This window comes from Gobio gobio (genome assembly GCF_949357685.1).
Source record: "Gobio gobio genome assembly, chromosome: 13".
In the NCBI taxonomy this organism is placed as follows: domain Eukaryota; kingdom Metazoa; phylum Chordata; class Actinopteri; order Cypriniformes; family Gobionidae; genus Gobio; species Gobio gobio.
In genome coordinates this window covers 42978555-42991148 of record NC_137106.1, presented here as the reverse complement: position 1 = coordinate 42991148, position 12594 = coordinate 42978555, and the positions used below count along the sequence as shown (strand labels likewise).

The 12594-nt window shown below is 36.3% G+C and overlaps 1 protein-coding gene across 3 annotated transcripts in view; it reads left to right on the top strand.

The window, feature by feature from the left end:
• tiam2a (TIAM Rac1 associated GEF 2a) overlaps positions 1 to 12594 on the top strand; it is a 152733-nt gene that overhangs the window by 48158 nt on the left and 91981 nt on the right. The gene's annotated exons all lie outside the window — the stretch shown is intronic.

The window sequence follows — 12594 nt, the reverse complement described above, 5'->3', positions numbered from 1 at the left end:
ACAGCGCTGTTCTGCAAACCAGTCTGTTAAATGCTCATTCATACTTAACGTTATCCGACGAACACCTAACATTACAAACACTAACATTAAAATCTCAACAGCGAACTTGGCATTAGTGTAAATGATTCTTTGATTAGAGCTTTTATGTATTGTTTATCTTCAGGCATGCTAAACATGGTTCTGTGTGTGATTTGGCTAACTTACTAGTTAAAGCTAGTGCTTAGTGTTCGTTTTGGGTTAGTTCTTGCGACAGATATTTGGCTATAATCGTTCTAAAAATACAAAAGTTAAAGTGCCATTCAGTAGCGATTATAGATCCGCAGTCTTTACTCTTGAGGACTGAACAGGTTCTGCTCGATCATCTTCACTCAAATGTTCTGGGTCTGATTCGGGCTCATATGGTTTTATTGACGCCGTTGTTTCTAATACTGACCAAAGCACAGCCTCCAGGTAAGGGGCGTGACGTTTCCGACAACCGTGCACTGCGGTTAGCGAATCAGAACACACTAGGCCAGCTAACCAATCAGAGCCCACTGCGTATTTTTGAGGGACTGGCTTCATACAACCAGGAAAGCATCAGACCGTTTTACAAGGAGGGACAGAGCAGTGTAGAATAAAGGTAAAATATATGAAAAATAAGGCAATTTTTTTTAAAACGAAGCATGAACACATGTTACAGTGCACCCCACAGACACAATCAAGCCTTCAAAAGAATGTGTTTTACCACCCCTTTAAATTATTGTAGTTGGGTTAGGTGGCTTAGGTTTTATTGTGAATTTATGTAAATGTGTTGTGTTTTGTATTTATTTATATTTATATATTTGAGTTTACTTTAAACTTTTAATAAATTGTTCAATTTAAAGAATAAAAACTAAAAATAAAATAAAAAAACATTTTTTAATGTGTCGTTTTGTGGCTCTTTTTTTTAAGTATCAGTTTAGACACTAGTTCCATTTAAAAAGTATTGATTTGGCACTGGTATCGTAAAAACCCCAAACCCCAAATGACTGGAGACAAGGATAAATGGACTGTGGTCGGGGGTGTCCTACTTTTCAACTGTTGTCCTCTTAGTAAGTTTAATAACTTTTCTTTCATAATGCAAAAAGAACTTAGAACATTTAAATGCAATAAAACAATAAACAAAATATATAAAGGAAACTAATGTTTCAAACAGATTAAAGTGCAAAAAACAATTATAAAGAACAATAATAAAGAATCAAAACATTTTCAGCCATCTTATCTGGCGTGTTTTAGTCCAAATTAAAATGTTAAATCAATCGTGTCGTTTGATATTCACCATAGTGCATGGACATGGAAATTTACTTTTTTTTCCTCTGTGACAAGCGGGTGTCAGATAAAGTTGTGGAACCTGTTTTGTTGACGGGGTAACTGCATTATTTCTGCCTTTTTTCTATGTGCTACCTGCTGTCAGAGAGTGAATTTGTATTTTCATTCAGCCTCCTTCAGTCTTTCCGCCAAGCTTCTCGTCCATGTTAGGGATGGTCACATCAGAGTGCGGATGCCTCCTTTACGCAGCACACACGCAGTGCTGTTAGATTTAACTGATTAATGATAGAGAAGCAATCATATAGCAAAACAATTTGTAAAAAGGTTATTTAGAATCCATGATAAAAAAATTACATGCATTTTCATTACCGCAATATATTGTACCGAATATTAGCACCGAATATGTCTGATAATGTTTTGATGGTTTTCGTTCTCTTCTGTCAGTCACACGTTAAGAATGGCATAGGGTTGACAGATTGCTGTCATGTAAAGCTTAAGTATGAAATAAATGGTGAATTATGTTTTTTTTTTTTTAAGTAAGGAGGACATGTCCTCTCCACTTATAATGGTTGCTACACAACTAAATTGAGCCATTATGAAGTAGCTGCAGATGTTAACGCTCCAAGGATGCTCAGCGACTCCCTCTGATTCCCCACCGGCTGTGTAAATAGGCTTTGGACTGAAAATTGAATGAAAAATCATCTAAAACACAGGCAGAATCTGTCTCCCAACACCCACACCACACCAGACTCATCATTGATTTCAATAAACTCTAGCACCTTGACGTGACAGATTGCTGGGCAAAGGACACAGAGCGAGTCGGGTCAACCTTATTCAATTTAGTGGCTTAGATAATACGATTTAGGTTCTCTCCATGTGTAGCGTGCATGTCAGTGGAGATAGATTGCAGCAGGTGTGGGCTGTGGACAGGGTTAATGTATGGGCACAATTTTTTACTCCCCTTTAATATCAAAAGATGGTTCACTTCATAAGTATATCCATGCGTGTTCTTGTCTCCTTCCTCTTCATTTGTCAGCATTTGGTCTTCCAGAGCTCTGTTTTATCACTGAACCATCACAGATTCTGCTTTTCAAGTGACATGAGTGCACACATCTGTAACAGATTTGCCTTTGTGGCACTCGTTGTTTCTCATACTATGTTTGTCTCCAGAGGCCAGAATGTCTGGCAGCGTGATTAATTAGAAATGCAGAATGTTAGCTTCTTATATCCTTTATTCCACTTCACACATTTCTTCATCTCTATTAGAAACAGTCACAAACAATCATAAGAGCTACTCCAGAGGTTTAATGATATGGCCTGACTTGCACTGATGTTTTTTTTTTTTTTTGTCAGTGACTTACTGGAACTATATGATAGCTCTTGGGATCACTGCTGACATTTAGGTCTTCTGTACAAGATTTTTTAAAGTGCAAGTTCCAGCAAGAGAGTCTAGTCAAGAGGGTGATTTGTCTCTGCTGATATCCAATGTGTGTTTGACCGCTCTCATGAACTACACAGACTGACAAGAACACAAGTTGATTGTAGCAAAGAGCTTGGAAAAGGAAAATTAGTGACAGTTGTGAATTCACTTGATGGATTGAAATACTGACGATTGTCATACTTTTTAGGGGATAGGTCAAGTGGAAAGTAGAAATGCAAGTGGATAAGTCAAAACTAACTCGATGGTAATCCATACGACCCCAGTTGATACTATGTGAGCTCCTTTCACATAGCAACTTTCACATAGCAATAATAGTAAATTAATGTAAAACCAGAACGACTTTTCCGGTAAATACACAAATGTGCCGTTCACACTAGCAATGACGTTCCGTCTCTGTCTCTCTACTGGTAAGATACCATTTACACACCAGTACCAATATACCGGTAAACTCTGTGATGTTAATCATCGGAAATTACCTTAAAATGCTGAGCCTTTTCTTCATACACCTAGATGAGAAGCGCTTTAGTTTCATATCTGTCCGTTGACATTTTTTTGGGGGGGGTTTAAAAACAATTAAAACTACTTAACATAAACTTACCATAAACAGCTGATGAAATTAATTCCATCGTGTTGAAGTAGACACTATGAGTTTTTTCTTGAAAAAATTGTCTACTAACTCTGAAGCCACAGAAGAACGGTTCACTTTTGTCCACAGTGCAGAACACTTGACTTTGGACTCGATATCTGTCGATGATCATGGATCACTCAAAAGTGTTCGTCGATGCTGTCTTGTCAGGTTCTTGACAAGAACCTAGTTCTAGTTTTTTCTCACCAGGACATAGCTTACATTTTACCGTAATGTTCTTGTCTACCTGAGACAAAAATGTGAAGTAATTTGAATATTTCCATTTGGCAAAACAGCCACACGCTTCTGCCGACATCTTCTGCTTCAGACAGCTTGACAAGCCAACTAAACTGGCGTGTTCTCACATGCAACTGTACTAACGATTTTAAAGTAAAGATTTTTAAGTTTTAAGTAAAAATAAATTTAGATTTTAGTTTAGTTTAATTATTTATTTACACAGAACTGTTGAACTAATTTACAGTATGTAACGTAAGAACATTATAAGTAACTGTAATTAAATTACCCAAAAATGAACAGTAATCCCTTACTATACGTTTTCAGTGGATAAGTAATTTAATTACAGTAACGCGTTACACCCAACACTGCTCTTAACGTCAACACGTTCAACTTTTAACTTAATAGTAGGCGTATTTATTTACACAAAAAATAGGAACAACTGAAACCATTCGTATGCAAAAAGCCATATCGATTCAGAGAGGAAGTAAAAAAGGTTGAGGACCACTGAGTTAGACGCATGTATGAATATCTATCTGCAATTGACCTCAGCAGATGATTTTGCTAAACTAACACAATACAACAAGACAAAGGCATCAGCCAACACGACATTCAAAAATTACCAAAATAAAAATGAAAAAGTACCATAGTAAAGACCTGTAATATTAAGTTATATTAAGGCACTGACGTGTGAGGAGTGGTCGAATGTGGCATCTACATATACATATCTATGCCCGCAGCTGAATCATCCATTCATCCATTTTTCAAACCACTGGTCCAATATGGGTACAGCGTAAAAACATACAGGTATAAATTGCTTTTAAAATTGATTATTCAGTTGTTTAATTAAGGTTTATACATGCTAGTTTCCAAGTACCACTTGATCTGCCAGTTTGCTTCAAATAATTATTAAACATTATTTATGTTGATATTATTATTATTACTACACATTAGTTCTTTTATATACACATAAGCCAAATCTTCTGTATAGCATGTGAAGAACTTGTCCCCTAACGTTACATTTAAACCACATGTCCCAAGATTCTGCGCTCAAACGTGGCGTCATCAAACTACGCCTTTGTTTTGAATAGGCGACATCTAGTGGACGGAAAAGTTACTTAGTGCAGCTTTAACGGGACAGTTCACCCAAAAATTAAAATTAGCCCATAATTTACTCACCCTCAAGTCATCCTAAGTGTATATTACATTCTTCTTTCAGACGAATAAAATCTGAGTTATATTACAAAAGTCCAGGCTAATCCAAACATTAAAATTGGATTCATTGTTGCTCTGTTTTTGAAGTCCATAAAAAGTGCATCTGCCCATCAAATAACATGCTCCACGGGGCTCTGGGGTGTTAATAAAGGCCTTCTGAAGCGAATCGATGCGTTTGTGTAAGAAAAATATCCATATTTAAAACTTTGTCATGTTTTAATAACTAGTTTTAATAACTAGTTTTAATAACGACCGACCACCTTCCCTGTTCAATTTATGGAAAAATTGTTGAAAGTTCCCCTGCCGATCGAAAGACTAACACGACCAGGTACACTCGTCATGACGTCACGTACGCATCTTGAGTTTCACTTTCAACATTCAACACTTTTCCATGGAATGCGGTCGGTCGAAAGTTTACTTGATAAATTTATAAATATGAATATTTTTCTTACACAAACGCGTTGATTCGCTTCAGAAGCCGCATGGAACTTTTTATGGACTTCAAAAACAGAGCAACTATGAATCAAATTCTAATGCTTGGATTAGCCTGGACTTATATAACTCAGATTTTATTTGTCTGAAAGAAGAATGTCATATACACCTAGGATGACTTGGGGGTGAGTAAATTATGGGCTAATTTTCATTTTGGGGGGAACTATCCCTTTAAGTTTTTGAGGAAAACATTCCAGGATTTTTGTCCACACAATGGTTTTCAATGGCAACCAAAATGTTGAATGTCCAAATCAATGCAGCTTCGAAGGGCTTCATGATCCCAGCTGAGGAATTGACCTATCGGTAAGCCCCGCCCCCCTTAGTTACTGTTGCTAACTCGGACAAACAAACGGAGTTGCTATATCTTACAATGTACAGCTGTCAGTGTGAAAACCTTATCCCAAGATGTTTTTGGACACAGATTGTAGCGTATATCCTGTCCGAATGATGGCCAAACTTTACTGATGGTTTATCAAGTTTATTGCATCGTTATTCAGTCCAAAAAATCATCGTAAGAGCTGAACAAACAAAGCATAAGAAGTGTGCATTAACGTCTCATTCACAAACTATCTCTCTCCGTTGCATTACCATTAACATACACAGCAAATTACACAAAAACACTCAAACAACTAACAGTAAACAAACATATACACAGACCTTATGCCTTTTCAGGGGTGCAGTTAATAACTGGTAAACTTTGTATCTGCAAAACAACTCCGATAAACTGCGTGCGAGCTCTTCCTTTCGTTACCCGGAGACTATAATACCCATCAAAATATGAGTCCTCCTTAGTAGGACAGATAATGTAGACCTTAAACATATCTAAAATGAAATTAATTTACATATAACCAATTTAATATGGAGAGGCACTGAAATGTAGACCTTCATTTTTTTTTGGACCTACAGTTTTAACGTTACATGACGTGAGAACAGTTAGTTATTTTGGTTTGTATGTTAGCAGGGACTTTAATCGTAACTTAACGAGAGTATGACAAACAGAAAATCCTCTCAGGACAGCTGGAATCAGTGTTACAGTACCTCAGGCACTACATTTTAGCATTTTTGTAGCATAAACTCCATCAAACCGATGAGAGCTTCGGATTTTCCAATGCATCTCTATGGCGCTGAAACCTAAAGATGTCTGAGTTCCGGTCCCAGCGCAACTGATACTCAACTGCTATTGGCTCATCTGCGTTCGAGGGGAGGGGCTTACCGATAGGTCAATTGGGTCTTATCTAGTGAAACCATAGGTAATTTTCAAGAAAAAAAATAAACATTTATTTACTTTTGAACCTAAATTGGTCATCTTGCACTGCTCTGCGACATGCCACGGATTGTCAGAAAGGTCTCGCTAGACGAAGGTGGAAGTACCGCCCCAAGCGAACGTGCGAAGACTAATACAAACGCCCTTTACAAAAAAAACCTCAGACATCGTTGTTTAACCTTTTTTTGCTAGTCTTTGCACGAGCGCTTTGTAAACGGTATTATATATTTTCGCCTACGTCTAGCGTGACCTTTCCAAAGTGATTGTGCAATCCGTGGTGTGTCGCAGAGCAGTGCAAGATGAGCAATTTAGGTCAAAAAAAAAATAAAACATTGTTTCTTTTTTGGGAAAATGACTGATGGTTTCGCTAGATAAGACTCTATTCCTCGTCTGGGATCGTGCAGAGTCTCTGAAGCCCTTTGAAACTGCATTGATTTGGACCCTCAACATTTTGGTTGCCATTGAAGTCTATTATGTGGAGAAAAATCATTACATGTTTTCCTCAAAAAACTTAATTTCTTTTCCACTGAAGAAAGAAAGACATGAACATCTTGGATGGCATGGGGGTGAGTCAATTATCAGGAAATTTTTATTTTTAAGTGAACTAATCCTTTAAAATGTATTTTTGGGTTAAAACGACTCAAAATGTTGTTTTGAAAGTGGTGATTTCACGATGTAGCCTAATAAGCCTACTTTTCTTTTATGCAGTAGCTTTTATTTGGTTACACTTTATTTTAAGATGTCTTACTACTTTAAATGTATAATTACACTCCAAATGAGTAATATCAATTACCGGTAACAGCATGTACTAAATATACACCTTATTTTGCAACACTGATATAAGTTATTTTCTGTGAATGTGCAAGACTTACGGTTCATTAGCACTATAGTAATATGTGGCTGTATTAGTTAGTGCACATTAAGAGGGAAATCCAAAATCTCAGGAGAAACAGCAAATTTACAAAACAACCACGTAATAAAATATGACACAGAACAAAGAAGGTATTTGGTCTTAGACTAAGGTCTTAAATATACAAGAGCTGTGTTTTAAATCGCCCCCTATACCCTCATTACCCATTCCCTACATTACTCCACTAATATAGTCCACTTGAAGGAGTGAATGAAAACGAGTGAATTCAGATACTGAGTGTGAAGTGCTGCCGTTTTGTTGTGCTTGCTGTTTATAGTAGTAGTAGTAGTAGTAGTATAAGTAATAATTGCTTGAATATTTAAACCTGCATTTTGTAGGTAGTTTAAGACTGGATTTCGGTTTTTTTTTTATGTTAGTTATATTTAAAAGCTATTACAATTCTGACAATATTTTGGTGAGCTTATAATGTAACACTTCTCATAATGTAAACATTATTACATTTATGAGTTCAATATTTTATTACATTTGAGAGAATTATTACACTATGAACATTTTATTGCACAGATAATGTAACACTTGATTACGTTATGCTTTGTACGTTATACATTAAGAGTTGCAACACTTGCGTCACTCAACTTTGTTTAAGTGAAATTGGGCAATGGTTTGATATAAACAATATCAGCTGTAGTAACTAAATCTGATGTAGGTATTCTTCATTTTACACAGCCACTGTTTTTGTCCTCTGTTTTGTTGACAGACCATCGACTGTATGTTTATGGCACAGTATGTTTTGCCCGTTACCATTAATAACGGTCAGGATGGCTGAAGTCTAGACCATTTGTTCCATTAAGGTTCCATATACTGATGCAAATAAGATTCATTGGTCTGTGAAGCTTGTGTTTGCCAAACGAATGCTAAATAAAACACAAGGCAGTGAAACCGTCTCATACAGCACTACAGAAAACTGCTTGTGAGTTCTTGCTCTCTTTAATGTTAGCTAGTGTACTTTTGATTATGCCAACAGATGCTGTTAATTAGCTTTGTATGCAGCCCAATAAAGGCCAAAATCTATTGTTCTGTGTGTAATTAGCAGGATCATGCCTTTAGTGATTATGTATGACCTTGTGTCCCTAATCCCCACAAAGAAATTTCCCATTTCAAAGGCACCAGCTCCTTTAAACAATTTACAATAGCAACTCTCATTGTCACCCTGATCCTCTTTACTCATTCTGCTCTTTCATTGTTGAGCTAATCACCAGTCACTGCATGAAATCCTTTAAAGCATGATCTACTAATTAGGATCATCCACTGAATGCTTATCTTTATGAAAATAGTAAATTGTAGCAGCTCTACAGATAAGTAAATGTTGGCATTTAATCTGCAATGGAAGTGAGCAAAGTAATTTCTGTCCTTTGAATAAAAATATTACTGAGCTGGCCATTAAACTGCAATTTTGTATCGAAATACAACTCAAAGGAGTTTGCAAACTCTGAATGTGGTTGACTTTCATAATGAAGTACACTTAGGCCCGGTTTCACAGACAGGGCTTAGACTAAGCCAGGATTAGGCCTTAGTTCAATTAGGACATTTAAGTAACTTTTATAAACGTGCCCAAGAAAAAAACATTACTGGTGTGCATCTTGAGACAAAACAATGCCACTGACATATTTTAAGATTTGTCAGTGCAAGATTCTTTCAGTTAAAACAGCTCAAACATGCATTTTAGTCTAGGATTAGCTTAAGCATTGTCTGTGAAACCGGGGGATAGTGTCATAACCAGGCATTATAAAGCTTTTTTTCTTCTTCATAACTAATTTGAGTTTACCAGCGATGACAGTGACAAGTGTTAAGAGACAGTACATTTTGTCGGTCATTTGTTTTCTGCAGGATCATGCTGGGTGGCTCTGCTCGCATTGAAACCTCACTGGAATTCTCCAAATCCCCCCTCCTTCAACACCACAAAGCTAAGAGAGACTGATTGGTTAAGTTCTACAAGTAAAACCTTAAAGGTAAACTGTGTAGCTTTTGGCCCTCTAGCAGTTAAAAAACAAAACTCCATGGGCCTGTACCATGATGGTAGTTTAACAAACTCAGGGTTACAGGATTAGTTTCGAGTTGACAAAACCAAACCAATCTATTCAGGCTTTGTTGGTCCCTTGATGCTGATCATCAACTTTCTCTGTCAACTCAGGCTTTGATCCTGAGTTTAGGAGTTTAGCTGTGACATCAGCAGTGAACAGCCAATCACATGCTGTGGATAGATTCACTTCTCGCGAGAGAAGCAGTGTGATTCACTTCACTCTTCTGCAGAATATACATGATTGAAAAATATTAAGAATTTAAACAAATTTACACAGAAGAAAAGAGCTGTCGAGGACAACTTTAAGAAAAATCTTATACGTCAATGCAAATAAAAGTTATGAAGTTAGTTTAGTTGATATATAGAGTGAATTGAACATTTATGCTCACATGTAATATTTTATAGATTTAGTTATTGAATTTAAAGCTTATTTGTATGACCTTTATATAGGCTATTTATTTTAATATTAACAATGCATATTAATGATTGATTTACTAAAATGATACATATGTAATTGATTAAGGGTATAATAATTACATAAATTATTTTTAAATAATTAAAAATTATTATTATTTTAAATAAGCATTGTTAAAAGCCAGAGGCTTAAGTCTTTAATAGCCATTAGCTATGTAGTGACCTTTAATTTGGAGTAGAAAAAGGGGGAGTGACTTTATTGCATCAGATATGTGTCACCTTGCTCACAGCTGATTGGTCCAATTTCAGTTTGAGATCTCTTATCCAGAACATAACCTGCCCTGGAGCAGGTTAGCTGTGGAGCGTAAGTTACTATGGAGATGAACACAGCTAAAAGCCAAACCACTTTAATGGTACCTTAAACCCAGGATTGGCACAAACTAAGCTTAAACATATCTGGCTAGCCAGCTAAACCGGCTTCATGGTATAGGCCCCAGGTAGTTTGTGGATGAACATTGTTTTGGTTGTGCTTCGGCTCCGCGTGACTCTGCGAATGAGTATGACTCTTCACAATGGATAATGCTTTACAATGAACTCTGTTAGAGAGCCACTTATGGTAATTTATCTGTTAAATAAAATACATTACTCACCTGTCGAGTAATAAAAACGTCATCTTCGTTTTGCTTTTCATTCAACATTTCATAACCCTCCGTTCTTGCCATCTTCGAAAAGCCAAGTCAATGTTGATTCTAGTTTTATTACAAGCTCTGTCATTCTCTTTTTGCCAACACTGACTCCCTTGTTTAAAACGGGTGATTCCCGGAGGTTGGAGATTTAGAGTCAACCTTTCTCGCACGGTGTGACAACTAAACTACGCCACTCCCACACCATGCGTCAAAGTAGCCAGAGCAACTTCTATTTGTTTACGGGCGAGACGAGACAGTCACGCATGGATGAGTGAAGCATGTACGCAATATCCTGTGAAAACCGCCCAGTTTAAGCCCTATTCACATGGGATTAGTATTATCTGGGGACCTCGTGTGATTTAGAAATTACTCCCCCACATCTGAATTTTGCGTGGCGCATTCGCACGGGATAAGCAAGCCTGTGATTTTACTCGAATTTACTGACTTATCTCCCGGATATGATGTCAAGACTTGTAAATGTTTTTTTGTTAGATATAGCTGAATGAAATTATTAACAGTCGTATCGATATCATTTTAATTGTTTTATAGTAATACAAATAATTTAGTTCAGTTAGAGAACAGACGCTACAATTAAAAACTGAACTGAGCAATATAATAACAATATACGGCGGAAGATTCAGTTTCAAAGCTAAATGTAAAAGTGCCCATTTAAGCGAGTTTGTCATTGTACTGTTCTGTTTTTGTGTTTTTAATTAAGAATAATATTAAACGCATTCAAGCAATTTACTCCCAAATTGCTCATTCTAAAGTGAAAGTATAATCCGCACGGCCGCATGGGAATTCATAACGGTGAGCATTATATGCAGCCTAGCTCCATTCTTCGTGAAAGATAAAGATAGAAATGCGCACAGGAAACCTTGCAAAAATTATATACGATCCGCCTAATCCTGGCCAAATCACAGAGACGCCGATTCGCACGGGACTAATATTATCACAGGACCTCTGTGTTTGGCGAAATATGATTTGCAGGGTAATTTTTACTTTACAAATTACAGACATGGCCGATTCGCACGGGATTAAGATCACAGATATTCTCTGCAATTATTACAAATACTATTACAAAAAGGTCCCCAGATAATACTAATCCTGTGCGAATAGGGCTTTAGTCTAAAATATAAACACTTATAATAGGCTTACCATAGTGAATCAGAAGAATTAATTTTGTATTGACTACTTTTTTTTTAAAATGGTGTTTATTTTTAACCCAATTTAAATACACAGTGAACCTTTAAAACGCATTTTTAAATGCATATAGGGAAAATTGTATGTCCTAATGTTCTGTAACTGCTCACCAGCTTATCACAATTTTAAATCAGCCTTTTGCCTTCATTTTCAATTTGTCTTACATGATTTTGTAAATTTGAAGTATTCCATGTTTCAATTATTAGTCACAAAACCAAGATGAATATAGAAGAATCTAAATTTTGGTTTTAAGTTGTTTTGGTTTTAGATCAGTTATAGTATTTTACACAATACACTATGACTGAAAATTTGTATTTATTGTCACCTACCCATCCAAATAAATATTTTGCTAATAGCGTTTGTTTGTGTATTTATTTAATTGTATACCTTGCAATATAAACAATACTCTACAATAAAGAACCACATTATGGCAGAAATTTGTGTTCAGACTTGTCTAATACAATAAAGAACCACATTATGGCTGAAATTTGTGTTCAGACTTGTCTAATAAGCTGTGATCCTATTTGTGACTGCATATTGTTGTGGTGGTCTGAATGAGCTAGTTTGAATGAACTTTTTGTTTGTTTGAAAATGAGCAAGGAACGTGTGTTTTAGGGAGCGGGGTGGAATTGAAGGTTGCCAGGAAAATACAACATTCCTTGTACTTGCTTATAAGGGTATATCTAGAAAAATATATATGTAGACTTGTCAGTACCATCCAACCTCACTGTAATCAAATTTGGGGATTTTGTTCCCCATAGAGTTGAAAATGAATCCATCTT